General features: G+C 39.5%; 1 long non-coding RNA gene across 1 annotated transcript in view; it reads left to right on the forward strand.

The window, feature by feature from the left end:
* The first annotated feature begins 668 nt into the window (after positions 1-668).
* Positions 669-20,680, forward strand: part of LOC138742845 (uncharacterized) — a 28,978-nt gene continuing 8,966 nt past the window's right edge. The window contains exons 1-2 of the long non-coding RNA XR_011344447.1: positions 669-775; positions 15,148-15,373. This is a non-coding gene — a long non-coding RNA (uncharacterized lncRNA). The remainder of the gene's footprint in view (positions 776-15,147; positions 15,374-20,680) is intronic.

Here is a 20,680-nt window from a genome sequence, read left to right on the forward strand (position 1 = left end):
CCCCCACCCCCCCCCCCACCCCGGTCGGGTGTCAATCACCCTCCGGGATATAAGCCTGCGCCAGCCTCCCAAGACCTCACTCAGAGTTGCTGCCAGCCTGGCTCTGTGGAAGTCTTTGTGGATTAAAGCCTGTTGTACAGTCTTTATCTCGGTGTATGTCTGATTCTGGCTAACAGTGCACCACACAATAGGATAATTTTAAGGCTATTTACATGACCAGTAGCTCAAAATCCATAAAACACACTCAAAAAATGTTCAGGAAGCAAATTCATTTTCCAGTGTTATTAACATCAGCACTGAGTGCTGATATCTGTAGTTGGAATCTGCAGCAAATTCAAGTGAACAAAATGGACATATTAAGCAAATTATTTTTTTTTTGGAGTGAAACATAAAAATCTGCAGACACTGATTGTAGTAAAAACACAAGAATGCTGGAGGAACTCGGCAGGTCTCACAAAGTCCATAGAAGGTAAAGATACATAACCAACATTTTGGGCCTGAGCAAAAAGGTTGTACCATGAAGAAGTGCTTCAGTCTGTGATGTTGGTTATGTATCTTTCTTCTATGAACACTGTGAGCCTGCTGAGTTCCTCCAGCATTCAAGTTTTTAAATTAATTTATTTCATACATTTCAGGTAATTGTTTTTTCTTTTTAAATTGAAGGTTTCAGCACTGACTAAACTGTGAACAGAAGTGGTAGTCCTGATTTTTTTTTAATCTACCTTCAAAGAACACCAGCGATTCCTGACAAGAACCCAACCAGTTCATACCAAAGGTATGTGGGAAAATTATCAGTATTTTTTTTTTTGTACAAAATCCAGTAGCAACTGGGAGAAAACCAATAATTATTTAACACATGTTTTATTTCTTTTTTAAAAATATTTTGAAAAATGACAAAATGAACCTTTTTGTTCTCCAAATAATGTTATTTGAACTTGAACGAATAGAAATAAATCTTATAAAAGGCATAAAATGCAACTGAAGTATAGGTTGAAAGTCTCTATTTTCCAGATCATTGAATCTGGCTTTATGTCTCAATCCCATTGAGTTATTCAGCATTATTTAGGACAAACATATTGAGCAACCATACTGAATGAATGGATCTCTCTGTATGATACCTTGAGACTATTACTTCCTGCTATGTATTAAGACTCAATGGATTTTGCCAAATAAGACTTTTTATATGCACAAGATTAATATTTCCTTTAGTTTAAAAAGGCTGAGAGAAGATTTACTTATCAAAGGCACAACGTGATGGAAATCATGATTCCATTTGATGTGCTGTGACACAAGTGAGAAAACTGATAGATCAGTTGAAGCTTTTGCTGTAAAATACATTCTTAATTTAATGTTGTGAATGTTCGGTTTCCAGAAAAGTAAATTCATTTTCCTGGGAGTTTTTTTTTTAATGGTGTTTGTGTCAAATTTTCCCTCCACTTCTACCCTTTGAATCCTTCCATCAAGCCAACTTGTATTCAATTGGCTAGCTCACCCTAGATTCCATGTGACTTGACTTTCCAGACAAGCCTACCATCACAGAAGGGACCATAATCAAACACATTGTTAAAATCAAAATAGACACTGCCAATTGCACATTCCTCATCAATTTTCTCATCAAAAAAAAACCATTAGTTTTGAGAAATGCAATTTCTTATGAATAAAGCCAAGCTGACTATCCCCAATTACTCCTTGCCTTTCCAAATTGAAGTAGATCCTGTCTCTCAGAATCTCCTCCCCACCCCCCCCCCCCCAAACATTTCTACCATCAGCTTGCAATTTCTAGGCTTCTCTTTCCAGCCCTTCTTAAGCAGTAGCACTACCTTAGCCACCTTCCGGCCTTCCTTACACGATAATGTGAATACGTCTGTTAGGGTCTTCTCATTATAGGAAAGATGTGGAAGCTAAGGGAAAGGGTGCAGAGGACATTTACCACAATGTGGCCTGGATTGGAAGAGTAAGTCTTATGAGGCAAGGTTAGCAAAGTTGAGAGATTTTTTTATTTTTAGATCCCAGAAGGGTAGGAGACTTAGAGGTCTACAAGATTCTGAGAGGCCTAGATAAGGTGGTCAGCTAGCACCTTTTTCCCAGAGCAGGAATAGCAAACACATCTCCTCAAATTGAAGTGAAGATACACATCAGGGGCAAGTTTTTTTTCCCCCAAAGAGTTGTGGGTGCCTGGAATACCTTGCCAGAGGTAGAGGCTGAAACATTTAAGATACTCTTAACAGCACATGGATAAAAGAAAAAGAGGGTTATGAGGTAGTCAGAGTTTAGTGCTTTTTTTTGTTAGGAATATATAGGTTGGCACAACATTGGCCCGTACTATGCTGTAATGTTCTATGTTCTAATTTTTTTCCTAACTTCCTACAATATCCAGGTCAAACGCTGGGGATTCAAGTCTACCAGCACCTCCTTTCAAATCTAGAACTTGAATCTATAGGAGCCTCAATTCTCATCAGGTTTTCTATCATTGCAGTTCATAGTTCCATTTTCTGGACCACAGATTTGCAGAGTTTTCTTCTAAAGCAACAAAATCTGTTTTATGCTTTTTAAATAAACAACTTGCTCTATTTTCTATTATGTTTCCATTTGTTCCAAGGTACTATTGTCATACAGTTATACTTGGTTGTACAATACCCATTTGTCTCTTAAACCTTGCTTGAAAACTTCTAAGGAATAATGTTATACATAGCACTGTCCTGATAGAGTTACACCTCCCTTCTACTGCTCTAGTGGACAAGCTTTGTGTTAAGGATGTTACAAACTGCAAGTAACAAGCAACAAAAGACAATGAACCAGACAATGTTTAATTTTAAAACACTAATTTTATTTCTAACACTTAAAACTATGGTCTTAACTCTTAAATTATCCTTAACACTTAATCTATCCCCAACTATGCACAGGTGTCTAGTGTGTGCAATATACCAAACCATTATAGTCCAGGCCAAAATCTAGAAATTTACTTCAAAGTTCAGTCTTTCAAATTCAGTCTTGAAACATAGGCCTTTGAAATTTGATGCCCAGAATTAACAATGAACTGATGCGAAGACAGGAGTGGTGGCTGCTACAGACTTACAAATTCTCCTTGTGTTGCCTTTGAAGAAATATCCATCCAAAATAGCTGTGGTCACAACACCCCTGGTCTTTTTGTAGTCATGACTCAAATTGGCTGGCCTCCACGAAGCTTCCAAGACCCTGGCACGTCTCTCCAAGTGACCTTCACTGTTAGTTACAATCAAAATGAAACAATTTGCTTCCCAAAAGATCCTCCTGGCACAGGTGTGATAGTACAGATCTATCACCAATGTACATAGTGTATATAGTTACTGTATCTAGACTGTGCTTACAGCGATTGGCTGAGAGCTAAGCCACACCTATTGTTTGGGCATTAAAGGGTTGTGTCCCTAGCCAGGTCGGATCATTCCGGACTGGTCGGCCACCTGTGAAGAGCTCCGGTCTTTTGCTAATAAAAGTCTTGGTTTGGATCAACAAGTCTTTGGTTCTTTCGACGAGCTCTACAACAGGTCAATCCACCGAAAAGGCCCAGTCATTCACAGAACATGCTTTGCTCTGAATTCCAAATAAATGGCTGGTCACAAAAGCTGCTTTCTCTTCAGCCATCAGAATGGTTCACCCTTGCAAAAAAAAAATCACTGTCTTTGGAAATCTGGAACAGACTGTGACAAGCCTTCCCTCAGTTCTTCCAATGTATCAAATTGTCACTGGGCTGTGACTAGTGTTGCGATGGTGCTTGAGTGAAATATTAACTGTGACTATTCAGTTCCTCCTGTCTATGGGATTATCGCTGTAAGGGATTTTACTAAAATGGTAGCTCGTAATACGTACTTGGCCTGCTTCCTTCTTATGGCAGCCCGCCACCACAGCGATAGAGCCAGCATTCCGGGTGGCACAACCAACGGTCAGCAGCCCGCACAGCGGCACTGGCCCTAACAAGTGAACCAGCGGGTGAACAGTTTAAAGGCCAGCAACCCCAAAATGGCACTGGCCTTGCTAAGCAGCCAACATATAGGGACAGCATGTGGGGAAGAAGGGCATTGTTATGCAGGAAAATACCTGCCTGCGGGAAACCTGCTTTTGTTATGCATGCTGTGACATCAACTCAGAGCTTAACCTGATTACACTACGTGTGTGTCTTCTTTCAAGTAGTGCGCGGCTACATTCTCTTGTTCCTTCTGGGTTCAATACACGACTTTGATCTTGTTATACTCTCCCTCAGACGTTAAGCAATAATTGCAGTCAGTTTCTGCCACATTGTGAACAGACTTTGTTCCTCTGTTGGTAGTCTCCTGTTTGCTACTAGCCCTCATCACTCTCCACTAGGATGAAAAGTGATACATCATTTTGCACTTGTTACATTTCTTGACATGTAGGGCATTTATCCTCTAATCATGCTGTTTGCATAATGTTGCAAAATTATAAGTTTGTTGATCTTTAATTCTATGCTTCGGATTCACTCCATGAAAATAATTGTTTTCCATTGTCCACCATTGTCGACAAACGTTTGAGGCAGTTTTGTTGCCCTACAGGATTCAATACATTCTATCAATTGACACTTTCTCATTCCTGCTGCTTGAATTCCACAGGCAATCCAGTCAGTGATAAGAATTCTCTCAGATCATAGAAGTTTCAGTATGCAGCCAGTCAATTCAATCAGTTAAATTATCTGTCCATTTACTTAATAGTTCCAGAAAAAAGTTGAATTTGTCAACCATCTCACAATTGGAGAACTGTAGTAATTCTCGTGGCTTTGAGAATATTCCCAGCATCTCATTTGTAGGCTAGATTGTTTGATATAGCTCTGGTTGTTTTCTCTTTGTAAGCCATTGCTAGCTTGATAAAGAGAGCATTTTTTCTCTTTTAAAAAAAAAATTATTTGCCTGGAAGTCTCGCTGGTGAGACAGTTTATCAGATTCATCCTCTTATACAGATTAATGTACATTATCTAAAGCAAGAAAACAAGAACAGTGTTTCTGGTCACTGGACAAGAGTTTTCTCCACTGGGTTACATCTAGTATCTGGTCACATGTTCACTGACACCTCATTCTTGTCTAAAACCTTTTTTTGTTTAAAGTTTTACCTGCTTTTGCTCCTGCAGCAATCTCATGGAGCAAGTCAGTATGTTAAGCAAAAGCACACTTAACGTTAATATAACCTACTAAAGCATGCCTTATATTATGGTATGTAATGTTTGAAGGAACGTAGCCAGGTCCATTACAGGCTCTGACCTCCCATCCATTGAATTCATCCTCACCATCCTGATCACAGCCTCTTCTCACTGCTACCTTTGGGCAGAATATACAGAAGACTGAATGCCTGCAACTCTAGGTTCAAGAAGTTTATTTCCAATGGCTATCAGGCTCTCTAAACTCCACTTGTTGAACTTATCACAGACTGCTCTGACACCACAAAAGATTCCCTGCACTGTTTGCACAGGAATAAATGAATACTTATTCTCTTTCAACCTTTTGAATTTATTGCCTTTTTAATTGAATTTATCATTGTTTTTCATGAAGTATCTGTTCAGCTACAGCAAATAAGAATCTATGAAGAATTATGTTGTATAATGTATACAACAATAAATTCATTAACATTATGCTATGTTATGCTGTCATTAATAGTTCATTTTTCGTTTTAGTAAAAAAGTTTTTGGAGAGTTGTGCTAATCAAGATACTTGAAAGCTTACAATCTGAGCTTTAGAAATGCTCAATGTTCATAATTGTACTATCATGAGATGGCACCAGATGGCACTGCACCTCTTATCAGTGAGCTACCATCAGGGAGTCTCACAAGGGGAAGTCTAATTTGGAAGGAAAATCCCAAAGTCATCCAGCTCCCGCAGAGTCCTTCTTCATTGCTAATGGGTTGCTTCATCTTCAGCACCATGCCATTTAATTAACCATTAGAAAAAAAAGCTACCCCCATAATTTATCCAGGACTCAAACCAGCCCCATGACCAGAAATGGCAGTTTCCAATGGTAATGTGCTTTAATAGTTACAACCATACAAAGATATCACAGAGCTAAGTTTTCATTCTTGGTGTCTGTGTGATCATATGGGAATTCATTGTGATTTTAATGTCTAATTCATTAGGAATCACATTAAAAATAACTGGTGAGGCTATCCCTCAGAGCACCATTTCAATACAAATACTTAGGTGTAGAAGGATTACCAAACCATAATCTCATTTAATTGGTTGTTTAATCAATGCATATATGCGAGGGGCAGCTGATAGATGTGTTGGAAAGAATGGCCAGAGCCATCACGAACAGTAGGAAAGGGTGATGCAGAAGAGCACCCCATGGGGGTATTTTAGACTGATCTTTGAAAGTAGTTGGACAAATTAACAAGTATGTTTTTAAAAAGAACTTGGAATACAACTATTTATAAATAGTTGCACAGTGTATAAAACCCAGGAAATTCTGCAATTTTAAACACTATAGGTTAGTTGAAGGCAAAAACTAGAGTCTCATCAAAGCTTAAGAAGGATGTAGAACAGGTTCACAAAAGATTCTAGGGTTAGGAGATTACAGTTAAATGAATCAATTGGAGTTGCCCTCAGTCCAAGGATTAAAGGAGATTTTGCAAGTTTTTTTTTAATACTTTCAATAAAGATAAATTGCTTCCAATAATTCTCTTTGGATATGAATTTGAAGTAATTGACCAAAGAACCAGAGATTAAATGGGGAAAGACATTTTTATTTATCACAATACTGAAGCCCACTGCATCCATGCCAGCTCTCTGCAGAGCAATTCCATCAGTCCCATCCTGCTGGCCCCGCTCATCAGTATCCCTGCAACTTATTTTCTCTCATATGGTTATCAAGGCCCCTTTAAATCTTTGAGACTTCCCTGTACTGAGGGATAATTTAAATAACAAGTTCATCCCTGTGCTGCAAACCCGAATATTCTGCAGAAATCTTCATGACCATAGAATCACAGAATGTACAATCTCCTCTTGGACAGCACTGAAATTATGGATCAAACCCAACCCCTTTGGAATGGGAGGCAGCTGTTCTAACCTGTGAAGGATGTGGGTGGGCAATGTGGGTCACTGACTTTATAGCTTTCATGGGATTTATAAGAGAGATGACATGATAGGAATCTAGCAAAAGCATATTGGGACTGGATGACTGTACGAAATAGAGTGGAGTTAATGAGCTAAATGGCATCCTCTGAGCTGATGATTCAATTCCTCTTTGTTAAACTAAGCCAAGTGCCTAAAATTTAGCTTTTCTATTCCTAGTAGTTTTGAAATGTTAAAGATCACCAATTTGAATGGCTCTTCCAGTTTTACCTAAAAAAAAATGATGATGGAATATTATTAATCTGGAAAGCCTCATCTTTTTTCTTTTAATCTCTTTTTCCTAAACTAGTATTCTTCAAATCCTGAAGTAAAACAAGAAAGACTGCTGATGTCCTGATTGAAGTAAAAACCCAATGACTGAGAAACTCAGCAGGTCAAACAGCATACCTTACACAGCAAAGGTGAAGATACATAACTGACATTTTGGGCCTGAGCCCTTCATCAGGGTATGAGAAAATGTAGGCAAGCACCTGAATAAAATGGTGGTGTGGGGAGGGACCAAGGGAGAAGCACAGTCCCACAGGCAGGAGGTAATAGATGGACAAGTAGGGAGAGCACACCAGCAAACAGGGAGAGGCTCTATGAATGGAAAGGAGAGGGGGTGGGGAGCAGGAGAAAGAGAAATAGGGAAGGGAGGATGAACAGGGATCATCCTCACAGAAACCAAAGAAATCCACGTTTATGCCATCTGGTTTGGGAGTGCACAGACAGAACATTAGGAGTTGATCCTTCAGTTTACAGGTGGCCTTGGTTTGCCAGCGCATGAGGCCTTGGACAGACATGTTGGCATGAGAGCGGGGCGAGCTTCGGAATAGTTAGCCACTGGGAGAACCCAGTCATTGATGCGGACGGAACAGAGGCACTCAGTAATGCAATCTCAGTCTCTTCAAATCCTGTTCTTCAGAAGAGTCTCTCATGGATTCCAGTGCCTCATCATTTAAATTGATTAATGCACAACCACATCTTCTGAGTAATTGGCATTATTTCCGGCAGAGATGGCCTTTCCTCCAACCAACAAGGTTTGATGGTAGACCAACATCCCAGGCGAGAGGATCACGTGCAGTATGCCATTCCCTTTCCTTTCCTGTGCAATGCAATATGTTTCATTATGCTCCTGCTCCAGCTATAATTCTACACAAATTAGACAAAATGTTATTTGCCCCCAAGGAACTTGGGCAAATTGCAGGTTTACGAGGACAGAGTACATTAACAAAAGGAAACATTCAAAATTAGACCAAGCACTGTGATTACACAGGAATGTTTGATTTTAGAATTTAGTGCCCTGGAGCTAATATTTCAAAAGTTGCTGATTTAAACAGCTTTGTTTCAAAGAAAAAAAAAATGACACTTTTTACAGACTTGTTTACTAATCCAGAAAAAGAATAAATTGGAGCTCGGTCTTATGTTGTCATAACTACATGAGATGCTTTCCCACATTCACTATCATTATTACATTTTTGTAAAAAGGCAATAGTTTGAGGGGGAAAAAAGTGCTGGGAAAAATCTTGAAAATATCAACAGGTGAATCTTTTGTCTTCTTAAGCTTGTCCTGCCATTTAGTTCGACCATAACAGAGCTTCCCCATTGACCAATCTTACTTTAAGTCCTTCAACAGACTTATCTCACAAGAGTCAAGTCCTGCGTGATTTTATATCGAAAAAATGGAAAATTCTGTTTAATGTCACTATGGTGACATGGTGGGATCAATCATCTTCCCAACCAGTCATTGCAAAATGATTAATTAGAAGCTGTCTGAGCAATGACAAGGAGAAATTCCAGTTCACCTATCATGGAACCAGGTCAACAGCAGATGCCATCTCACTGGCCCTACACAAAGCCCTGGAGCACCTGGCAGCAAAGATGCATACTTTAGGATGTTCTTTATCAACTACAGATTAGCATTTAACACCTTCATCCCCTTAAAACCGATCAGCAAACTCCAAGAACTGCGAGTCAACGCCCCACTGTGTAACTGAATCATGGATTTCATCACCTCCACACCACAATCAGTGAAAATTGGGAAGAACATTTCCTCTACAATCTTCATCGGTACCGGAGCATCACAGAGTTGTGTTCTTAGCACCCTGCTCTACTCACTTTACACCTATGACTATGCATCTCAGTTCAACAATAACACCATCTACAAATTTGCTGACAATACCACGGTAGTGGGTTATAAAGGAAGGGGATAATCAATCCCAATCTCCGACACTGTTCCTAAAGCATTTGCCCATTCTCCCTATGATTTTCCCTACATGCGTTTTCTCAGGTGGTCCCAGTTCCTTCCACTTCCCAAAGATGTGCAGTTTGTAACTTGCCATTCTAAATTGCCTGAAGTGTGCAGGTGAGTGGTAGAATTGGAGGGGAAATGATGTCAATGAAGGGAAAACAAAAGGGGATTGTTTAGGGATTAGTGCAAATGCATGTTTAATGGTTGATGCAGACTTGGTGAATCATTGGGCTAAAATCCATGCTGTATGACTTTATGGCACTAATACAATCTTTTTCAAGCAAAAACATGAAATCAGCTCCATTGGAAGACTCGACAACATCTTTAAATTGAAATGGAACCATAAGAAAAGAAATCAGCAATACTTGGCAGCATTGAGGATGAAAAATTCAACATGCAACGTAAACCTTCCCACAGTGCCTAGTGTTCAATTGCCAAGTGGAATTTGAAACACACACTGCTTCCTGGCTACTTTCCATCTGGAGAAACTCTGAACTGCCCCTTAGAAACAAGCGAAGTCTGGTACCTTTATGAGGGAAAAAAAAACCTCAGAGAATTGATAACAATTGATGATCCATATTGTGTGTCTATTGTCAATTTTGGTTTATTTTATTTTCAAAGCAACAATTTATTTTCAATATTTATTTGAAAACTGAATGGTAAAGTAGATGATATTCCAAAAATGGCTAAAACTAGGGGCACCAATATACAAAAAGTAATAAATGGCATGTTTTATAAAATGTCATCAAACTGGTCTTTGTCACATGACACAGATTTTTCTATCATAGCAAAACTTTAATGAACTGATCTGATAGTGATAGAATTTATCAGCTCTCATAGATTGGAGAATTATAATGTCGTCTTTGACCATCCATTTTCAGTTTGTAATTTAGAAAAAGACCAAACCACACTGTGCCCATTATAGTCAAAAACTTAAAATGTACCAGAAATTCCCCTCATTTCTTTATACTAAAGAAGTCATTTACTGAATCTTCCTATCTCTTATTCTGAGAATTAAAGATTAAAAAAGATCATGGACATTTTCAAACTTCATTATTTGCTGCTGACAAACGATGCTCCACCTCTCCTTTGTTTTGATTTGCAAGGTTTTGATATAAAGCTACAAATGAACAATGGTGCTCAAAGGCAATGCAGTAAAGCCCCCCCCCCCCCACCCCCGGTTATCTGGAATTCAAGCAACCGGCAATAAAAAAGTTTAAAATTAAAATTGGCATCTCTTAGCACTTAGTTCGCCAATCCATGCAAACAAAACACAATCTCTAGCAACTGGAGAATTCACTTATCTGACTCCAGATACCGGGAGTCTTACTGTAATTGTATCTTTTGATTATGCTCCATAGAGCTTTGCTTACAATAGGGATCTTTAGTTGAGCAATCATCTTCCAGAACAGAGGTATGATCAAGCAAATTTAATCACATCATAGTAACATTTGTAATGTTGAACTTTTGTTCATACTGGGTCAAAAAAATGTAAAGGAAGTCATCATCCCCATCAGTTTCTCACCTTGGTGACGTGGAGTAGGCATTTACGGTCAGCTTCTGACTGACCACTTGGAGTGCAATGTGACCCTGCTAACACCTCGAAATCTGGAACTATCAAACTGTTGAAAGGTGTCTTTGCACAGGAAGCTTTACTCCTGGAGACCTTCTATCACATTGTGAGGAAGAATCTGTGTGAATGCATTTCTGGGAGGAAATGGGTGAATAATATGCATCTTGCAAACAATTTATCATCAGTAATCAAGAGTAGGATAAAAGTGGCAGAGGAATATATTGCCTTCCATCACTTTCAACATGATCCTACCACCAGACATCTTCCCCTCTCCCGCGACCTCTGTGACTCCCTTGTCCATTCCTTCCTTCCCACTAATTACCCCCATGCCACCTTCCCCAATGACCATACCTCCTCCCTCATCACCATTCAGGGCCCCAAAAAGTCCTTCCCAGTGAATCAACACTTCACTTGTCATCTACTGCATCCAGAGCTCCTGTTGTAGCCTTTTCTACACCAGAGAGACTGGATGCAGACTGAGAGATCACTTGGCTGAGCACCTTTGCTCTGTCCACATCAATGACAGGGATCTCCCAGTGGCCAACCATTTCAATTCTGTGCCCCACTTCTGCGCCAACATGTCTGTCCATGGACTCGTGCACTGCCAAACCAGGGCCACCGTAAATTGGAGGAGCATCACCTAATATTCCATCTGGGCATTCTCCAGTTGGATGGTATTAACATCAACTTCTCCAGTTTGTGCTATACCACTCCCCATTCTCACTCTTCCTGATCGCTGTCTTCTTTCCTTCAGCTCTCCACCCCCTTACCTCTCCATCCACAGAGTTATACCCCATTTTCTATTGTGCCTTCCCTCTCTTATCCACATTACCTCCTGCCTGTGGGCCTGTGCTCCTCCCTCTGCCCCACCATTTTATTTAGTCGCCTGCCTATATTTTGCTCATACCTTGATGAAGTCCTCAAGCCCAAAATGTTGGTTGTGTACCTTTATCTCTGCTTTATAAAGTACACTGTTTGACCTGCTGAGTTTCTCCAGTGTTGTGTTTTTACTTGGATAAAAAGGGACAGTTTGTTCAATGTCTACAGAAGTAATGAAACAGAAAATGTTCAAGAAAATGATGACTATAATGCATACACAAAGTGCTGGAGAAACTCAGCAGGTCCCGCATCTTCCATAGGAAGGAAGGATACACTTTGAGTGAGCACATGTTCATCAGAACAAGAAAACATCATTTGACAAAATTTGATTTTGGTTTGTTGAAATGGCTGAGTCCGTCATTTCCACAGCAGAGTGGGAATCATTCTGTATCACAGTGAACATTGTCTCCACTTCAACAAATCCTTTCAATGGTTGGACAGTGAATAAGCCTCTGGACAGTGTTTCTCCCCCCCCCCCCCCCCCCCCATTGACAATGGCAGTACCTTCTGAATGTAGATCCTCTAAAAATCTTCTCGGAAAACATAAGATGACTACTCTTTTCAAACAGCTTTAGTTCTGTTGACAATTCAAAGCCCCTTCTGTGTAACAGCTGTAAGTCCTTAATTTAGCCACTCAAGTGGCCCAACCTCTCAGGGAGAGTTTAGAGATTCACTTTAGAAATCTATCTTGTCAAGTCATCTAAAAATTCTCCAGATTGTAACTGTGATTTTTTTTGTCTACAAGGTGTATAGTGAAAATATGCTTATTTATGTATCTTTATTATATAAATTACATTGCTTGACTTACTGAGTTTCTCCAGCATTGAGTTTTTACTTCAATCACAGTGTCTGCAGATTTTTGTGTTTTGCAACATGGTTTATCTCTTTTCATTAGGGGATAAATGTAATAACTGACAACCTCAGAAATTTTATTTAATATTGATTACTATTCCATTGTTTTAGAAAACCCTCCATTCTTGCACTCAAGAAGCTGTCAGTGGCAGAATTGCAACTTCAGGACATGGAATCACAACAATGGTTTTAATTTGAAAAAAGAATCTTCCAATAGAATTTTTCACCATCAAGAGATAATTTCTAGGATTTTTCTCTCAATTTGCACATTGTTACATGTACTATTTTTGAGATTATACAAGGCAAATGCTCTAGGTTGTTCCTTAACACGACTGATCATGTTGCCCACGTCACAACTTGAAGCAATGTACGCCAGCTTTAGTGTTCTCATTGTATCATATACAGTATTGAACCAGCAGAGTTTAGCTACTACAAAAACTATTTACATGGATCAATCAACTTTTACTGTGCTTCGTGGCAATTGAATTTCTCATTCTTCTCAAGAAATTGATGCAACAGTGTTGGTGCTATTTAGTTGGACTACAAATTACCTGTAAATTTTTTTTTAGTATTTAAGATTGTATTACCATGTCTTTAATAGATTGTATCCATTTGCATCTTCAGATGAAGATACACCACTTTCGCCTGCTCAAAAACACATCTCGACCTATCCACTTTCAAGTTGTGATGGTGAAATCACTTCAGTACTTACTCCAAAACATGTTGATCTTCCTTTGCACCAACTACAGTCATACCATGTACAGACAATCATCTCTGCCAATCCTAGATACTTTCAATGTAATCTGAAATGTCTTTGATAATAATTTGACTCTGTAAGGCATTGATTGTGAGGTATCCCTGAGAGCTGCATACTGATCAGTGATAAAACAGGTTCCATAAAATACTTGCATCCACTAACTCTGGATGGGGATTCTGAGAAGTAGGCATTGTAGTTGGTGAATAAACACTGTATTACCTAATTGTTTCATTTATCCCAACTACAACTACTATTAGAATCACTTGATTGTTATGAGCTACTTTGATCAAAACTCCATTTTACTAATTCTTATCTGTACTTGGCTCTTAAAGGAATAAGGAACTGCCTTTGGTTGGTGGTAGAATGGTACAGGATTTTTGGCAATGTTCACTGTCCATTTCCCCCCCCGACCCATTGGGTTTTAATGCTAGATTTGATCCACATGTATGCATGATTCCAGTTCTGTCATTTTGGAAGAAGTAATTGCATTTGGTATAACAATTTGAGCACTGAATATGCAGATTTTAACTGAATTTCAATAATTCCCTAATATTCAGTATAATTTGCCATAACTTTTAATAACTTCACCTGCTTTTCTCCCCCCATCCCCATGATAACCTTATGTTTTACAATTTCTACAATTCCACCTGCTTTTATTTCATAACCACAGCTTTTATTGAAAAACCTCAGAACTCAATTCTTAAACTTTTCTATTGCATTCTGGAGAGTGCAGTAGATTATGCTCAGTGCCAGTAATGTTTAACCACGTTCAATCTCAGGGCAGCAGGAATCAACAGCAGGGCTTCCAAGACTGGATACATTGAGGACTGCTGTGCTCTGAAAAACTGGTCAGATTTCAACAATGTGTAACAAACAATTCCAATATAAAATTTTCTCCCTTGTCTTTTTATCATTTAATATAATTTCTATAGTTCTACTCACTCTACACCCATAACTATGTAGCTAGGCACAATTCAAATGTCATCTACAAATTTGCCAAGGACACTACAGTCAACAGAATTACAGATGGCAATGAGGAATGAGATAGATCAGCTAGTTGAGTGGTGTTACAACAACCTTACCTGCAACAATAGCAAAATTAAGGAACTGATTGTGGACCTTAGGAGGGGGGGAAATGAGGAGAACACAAACTATCCCTCATCGAGAGGTCAGCAGTAGAATGGGTTAAGAACTTCAAATTCTTTGGTGTCTGAAGATCTGTCCTGGGGCCTCCGTGTCAATGCAATCATGAAAAAGACTCACCAGTGGCTACATTGTGTGGAGATTTGTTAGGTCCATAAAGACTTGTAAATTTCTACAGATGTACCGTGAAGAGCATTCTAATGGTACTGTCTGCTATGATGATGCCAATGCACAGGACAATATAGAGATGTAAGCTTGGTGCCATCCTGGGCATTAGTCTTCATTCCTTTGAGGACACCTACAAGAGGTGGTGTCTTTAAAAAAAGTAGCATTCATCCTCAAGGCCCCCCATCACCCAGACCATGCCCTCTTCACACTGCCACCATCAGGAAGTCGATGAAGGAGTCTGAAGATGAACACCCAATTAGCTTCTTCCCCTCTGCCATCAGATTTCTCAATGGACAATGAATCATGCACACTACCTCACTTTCTCTTCTTTTGCACCAATTTATTTTTTTAATGTAATTTATAGCAATATTTGCATCCGTGATGCTGCCGCAAAACAAAACAAAAAAAAAATTGACAATAAATTCTGATTCAATTGCAGGAAACAGTTTGGCCCACAGAATCTTCTGCCCACCACAAGCCTCACTCACAATCTGTTCCTAATTACTGGAATTGAATGTTGGCAATCTTAAACTTCCTAAGTTAATGCTGCCTGTGGGACAATGAGGTGGTCTTCCCACGAAGTGTAACGATGACATCCTCAGATTTCCCAGCTCTCAGACTTGTTCCTGCTCAAGCATCTGATCTACTGACTGAAGAAACTGCTGGTAGGAGAACAGCATGTAGACCTTGTTCTTTAATTCATTTTACATGTATTACATTTTAAAGTGAAATTTTAAATGTGAACATATGAATATTTGTGGGGAAAATAGTCAAAATTGGCATGTCTAAGTTCAGTTTCTAAAGTATCTCTCAATGAAATACAAAAAAGTTTTTGGAAATATTGGGCATAGTTACATGCAAGTTGAGTACAGTTTTTTTTTGCATTACCAATAAGTAGTAATTTTGCCCGAGGTAAAAAGAATCTCAGGGTTGTATGTGATGTCATGTATGTATTCTGACAATAAATCTGACATGAGATGTTAATCCTTTTTCTCTAACCACAACTGCTCCCTGACTTGCTGAATATCTTTAGGGTTTTCTGTTTTTCTATTTCAGGTATCTACAGTTTTGTTTTGTTGTTTTCCTTAACTCATTGTCATGCAAAAGTAAAAGGGAAGGAGTTAGACCACATTTGATAGTTGATCAATAGTTCTTATTACCTGGATCAATGATCAAGTGTTCTGAGAGGCTGATGTTGAATCACATCAGCTCCTATCTGATCAGTGACACGAATACATTCCAATTTGCCTACCGCAGTAACAGGTCTACAACAGATGCCATCTCACTGGCTCTACTGAAAGCTCTGGAACATCTGGTCAGCAAAGATGCATATATCAGGATGCTCTTTAATGCTCTGTTTGGTATTCAATACCATCATCCCCTCAGAACTGATCCAAAAACTTCAAGACTTGGGCCTCAATATACCCCTGTGTAATTGGATCCTGCATTTCCTCACCTCCAGACCCCAATCAATGAGGATTGGCAAGAACATCTCCTCCACAATCTCCATCACACGGCTGCATTCTAAACCCCCTGCTCTACAGCTATGACTGTTTGACTCAGTACAACAATAACTCCATCCACAAATTTGCTGATGACACCATGATAGTGGGTTGTATAATAAAGGACAATGAGCTAACATATACAAGGGAGAATTAAAACTTGGCTGAATGGTCTACTAATTATCATCGAAACAAGGAGCCGATTGTGGACTTGAAGAGGGGAAAACCAGAGGTGTACAATCCAGTGATAATGCAGGGGTGGGGGGGGGGGGGGGGGGGGGGTGGGGGGGAAAGAAAGAAAAAAAAATGGAGAGAGTGAGCAAATTTAAATTCCTGGGAGACACCATATCAGAGGACCTTTCCTAGACCCAACACACAAATGCCATTATGAAGAAAGCACGTCAGCATCTTTACTTTCTCAGGGGTTTGTGGGGATTTAGTAGGACATCAAAAATTTCGGCAAACTTCTACATATGTGCTTCTACAAGTGTGCTTACCAGCTGCATCACAGCCTGGTATTGGGGCATCAATATCTCTGAGCAGAAAGCCCTCCAAAAGGTAGTAGACACCAGTCAATCCATCACAGACAAAACGCCTCACCATTAAGAAAATCTACATGGAACACTGCCACCAGAGAGCAGTAGCAATCAGCAAGGATTCACACCACCCAGAAAATGCTTGGTTCTTTCTGCTGCCACCAGGAAAGAAGTATAGGTGCCACAAGATATGTACCACCAAGTTCAGGAACAGTGGCTACACCTCCACCATCAGACTCCGAAACAACACTCACACTCATTTAAAGACTTACTTTGTACATTATTTATTACTGAATACATATTTTCTGTTTGTCACACTTTGTTTACATTTCTCTCTTTTGTATACACATCTTTTGTTGTGTACTAGTATCTAGCCGGCAGAAAAAAGATTCTCAGGACTGCATATAATGTCATGTGTGTATATATATTCTGACAATGAATCTAAATCTGAAGTTTTGTGTCATCTTATAGTTATGATAAAGAAAGAAAACATTTAATTAACCTGCTGCACCCATTACACTGAATATTTCTGCTTTCAATGTATTACATTTTAAAGTGTGTGAAATTTTAAATATGGACATTCTCTCCCACTGGCCAAGTATATCAACTTGTTAGCACCCTTTAATGGATACTCTTGGCCACCAGCAACAATATTATCTTTTCGCAGTTTTGAGGGCAGCAAGAAACTCAGCACATCCGTCTGTAAAGATAGATCTCAACACAGCAGGATGCTTAACCTTTCTGCAAAGAAAGCCTCGTGTTCATAATTTAACAAAACGTTGTATTCTATGCAATTAGTGTACACTTATCAAGCCCACCCCTTCCCTCTCCATTCAGAGGGCCAGCACCTCCCCAAATCACTTCTTGACTTTCTCTTCTGGCCTCCCATTTATAACCCTTTACCTGTTAGCTTGTGCTCATCCCCCTGCCCCTTCTTCCCCCCACCCCCACACTTTTTGATTTAAGCACTTGCCTGCTGTTTGCTCTTACTTTGAAGGGCTCAGGCCTAAAATGTTGACTATCTGTTACTTCCTACAGATGCAGTAGGACCTGCTGAGTTTCTCCAACACTTCCATGCATTGCACAATATGGTTGGAAGTGGGCTTATAGTGATACCAGTGTTTAGAATCCATTGGATGCAGTGCAAAAGAGTGGATGTGGGCAAGGATTTCTTGGCGGTGGAAAACTGTATTCTCCTGTAACATTGTGAAGGTATCAAATTAGATTTAACTTTTGGGGTCAGAATCCTTCTCCAGCAGGAAAATAACTGGATTTTAAAAAAGTACATGATGAGGATCAGCAAACTATTGGAGGGAGATGTACTGCATGTCTGTGTAGTTCACAAATTTGCATGATGGTCCAGAGTTACTGGTTTGCTGCTGTGTCATATTGTACAGGCAGCATCCTTCATAGGGTCTCTAATCGAGCTCTGTCATGGGAGGGGATTATCAGATTGATAAAGAGATTGAAGATTTGCTCAAAGTTTCCTTGAAGAAGTGGTATCCCTACTAATTCCTGGGAATCTATTCGACATGGAGAAGGAGCCTCGAGGTTGGTATTGAGAACCTCAAGGCCATGCATTGGGAGCACACAGAGACTCTGTGTAGCCAAAAAAAAGAAGCAGACCATCTCAAGCTGCTCACTTGCTCTGTCACCGACCTTCTACCCCATCTGTCGTTTTTACAATGGCTTCAACAGTCACCTCAAAACAAGAATGGAAGAAAGTTACCTTCAATCCTGAGAGATTAAGAAGATTAGCGAAACATCTTTTTACTCTGTAACCTATCACAACACATTACATCCATGATGGCTTCCATCAAACTAATCCCATCAGTTCTATTCCTCTCCTCCCACCAAAAAAAAATTACCATGGGACAATTCCACATTCTTTCCCAATACATGTCAATTGTCCTTTTTGCCTTTTACCTACACAGTATTTAATTAATTTATTAGCTGTTGTGTTTGGAAGAGCATCAGGTCTGGTAGGTTCACAGAGAGACAAGTCTGGACACAAATGTTACAATTACAGATAACTTTAATGAACACACAGGGTACAAACAGGGGAGAACATCAAATGAAATTCAATTACTATATTACTAGACAACAATATTGACATTTGCCTCAAGCCCAAGTTGGATTCCAATACAAGTGGCCACCTATACACACTCACATGCCCACACTTTACACACTCACACGTGCCCACACTCCTGGTCCCTGTACCAACAGGGATGCAGCTCTCTGCATCTATCACAATACTACAGCTCAGCTTAAGTGCAGTGCACACCTTACCCACAACACTTCCAGCAATGTCTACAGCAGTGACCTTGCATGGAGCAATGTCTGAGGCTTGGACCATGAGGCAGAGAAAAATAATGTGCTATGCATTGATGTTATATATAGATCTGATCTGGGCACCTAGCCAATAATGACGAGGTAATTTAAATGAGCCAATGGCAAGGTATGCACTAATGGGTGGCCAGAGTTCAACCTTGATTGACAGGTGATGACTTCAGAATAAGTTTCTGACAGGGAGGACATGTGACCACCTGCAATCCACAATATTCCAGATAGACAGGCAGGTCACACATTTCTCCACAATCCACATGTAACACTAGCACATCTTTGGAATGTGGGAAAGAATGCAGCCCCAGGAGAAACTCACATGGTCATGAGGAGAATGTGCAAACTCTACACAGACAGCAACTGAAGTTAATTAGCTCCCAGGTTGGAGCTACGAGATAGTTGCAATAACTGCTGTAGAATGCTACGCAATCATTGCCAACTGTAGAGGAAAATTTTACTGCATCAATTTTGAAAGGATTTAAGAAATAGAAAAATATACATACCCAATTTCACCATTCTTTATGAAGTGATTAAAATACCGAAGTCACTGCATCTATGTCCAGGCAGTAATCCTTCCAAAGCTGGCTGCCTTCTTAACCCTTCTCCTCTTTGAATCAATTATCTTTCATGAACCTTTTTCCATTTGTTCTTAGCTACACCAACAAGCTCATGAGGGACATTTTGGACTAGCTGGGGGTTTGCCTGTGACTCAGTTCTGAGTAATTTCCTTTTCCAGCAATGAAATTACAAAATCACCCCAGAAGTAATACAGGCACCCTTTTCAAAGGGGAACTTTTATTTTATATTGGTCTCTCGGATGCATTGGAACATGCTCTCCAAAAACTTTCTGATCTGCAAGTCTAGCAAGTAGAAGACACATTCATATTAAAAAAAATGTATTTTGCTTCCCCTGTATCCCAATCTTCCACAATCCTGAGCAAGCCTCTTTAAAACCTCTTGACCTTTCTAGTCATTGAACTCACTATTTTTGGTGGTCACCAGCCTCCTTTTTGTCTAACCTTTGTTTTCAGACACCTGTCATTGTTGAAACCATTCATTCACATTTATCAATTCCTGCTAGACACCAGTAAACATGTAGCAGAACAAAACAACAGCTATCAGTAGAAGTGCAGACCAACAAATACAGGTACCTTTTCAGCTGTGTCTCCAGTGGCAGTGCAATTGCAACCTCAGTGGTGAACGAAGAACTATAATAGAACCATTCAAAGACGCAACACCAATAAGTGACTTAAATGATGGCTGTGGTTTATTATTTGTTGGCAGGATGTTGCAGACACCACCAACATTAATTTTCAAATTTCCCCTCAAGTGAAGACCCAATCGCAACAATGGGTCTTCAGTCACATTTAATCCAAATGATTAAGGGCACTTGATTTCCTTAACCATATAACCATAACTGAGGGATATTAGTCAACAGGATGCTTTTAACCATCTGAAAGTTCCATTGTTACAGTTATTAAGAGTCTTTCATCATCTAGATGAAAATATTAAAATAACAATTTTATTTTGGCTTGTGTTGGAATTTATCACGTGTATCACCAAATCTGTGTGCAGACCCATTAGGTCAATT

Source organism: Narcine bancroftii, chromosome 9 (assembly GCF_036971445.1).
Source record: "Narcine bancroftii isolate sNarBan1 chromosome 9, sNarBan1.hap1, whole genome shotgun sequence".
In the NCBI taxonomy this organism is placed as follows: Eukaryota; Metazoa; Chordata; class Chondrichthyes; order Torpediniformes; family Narcinidae; genus Narcine; species Narcine bancroftii.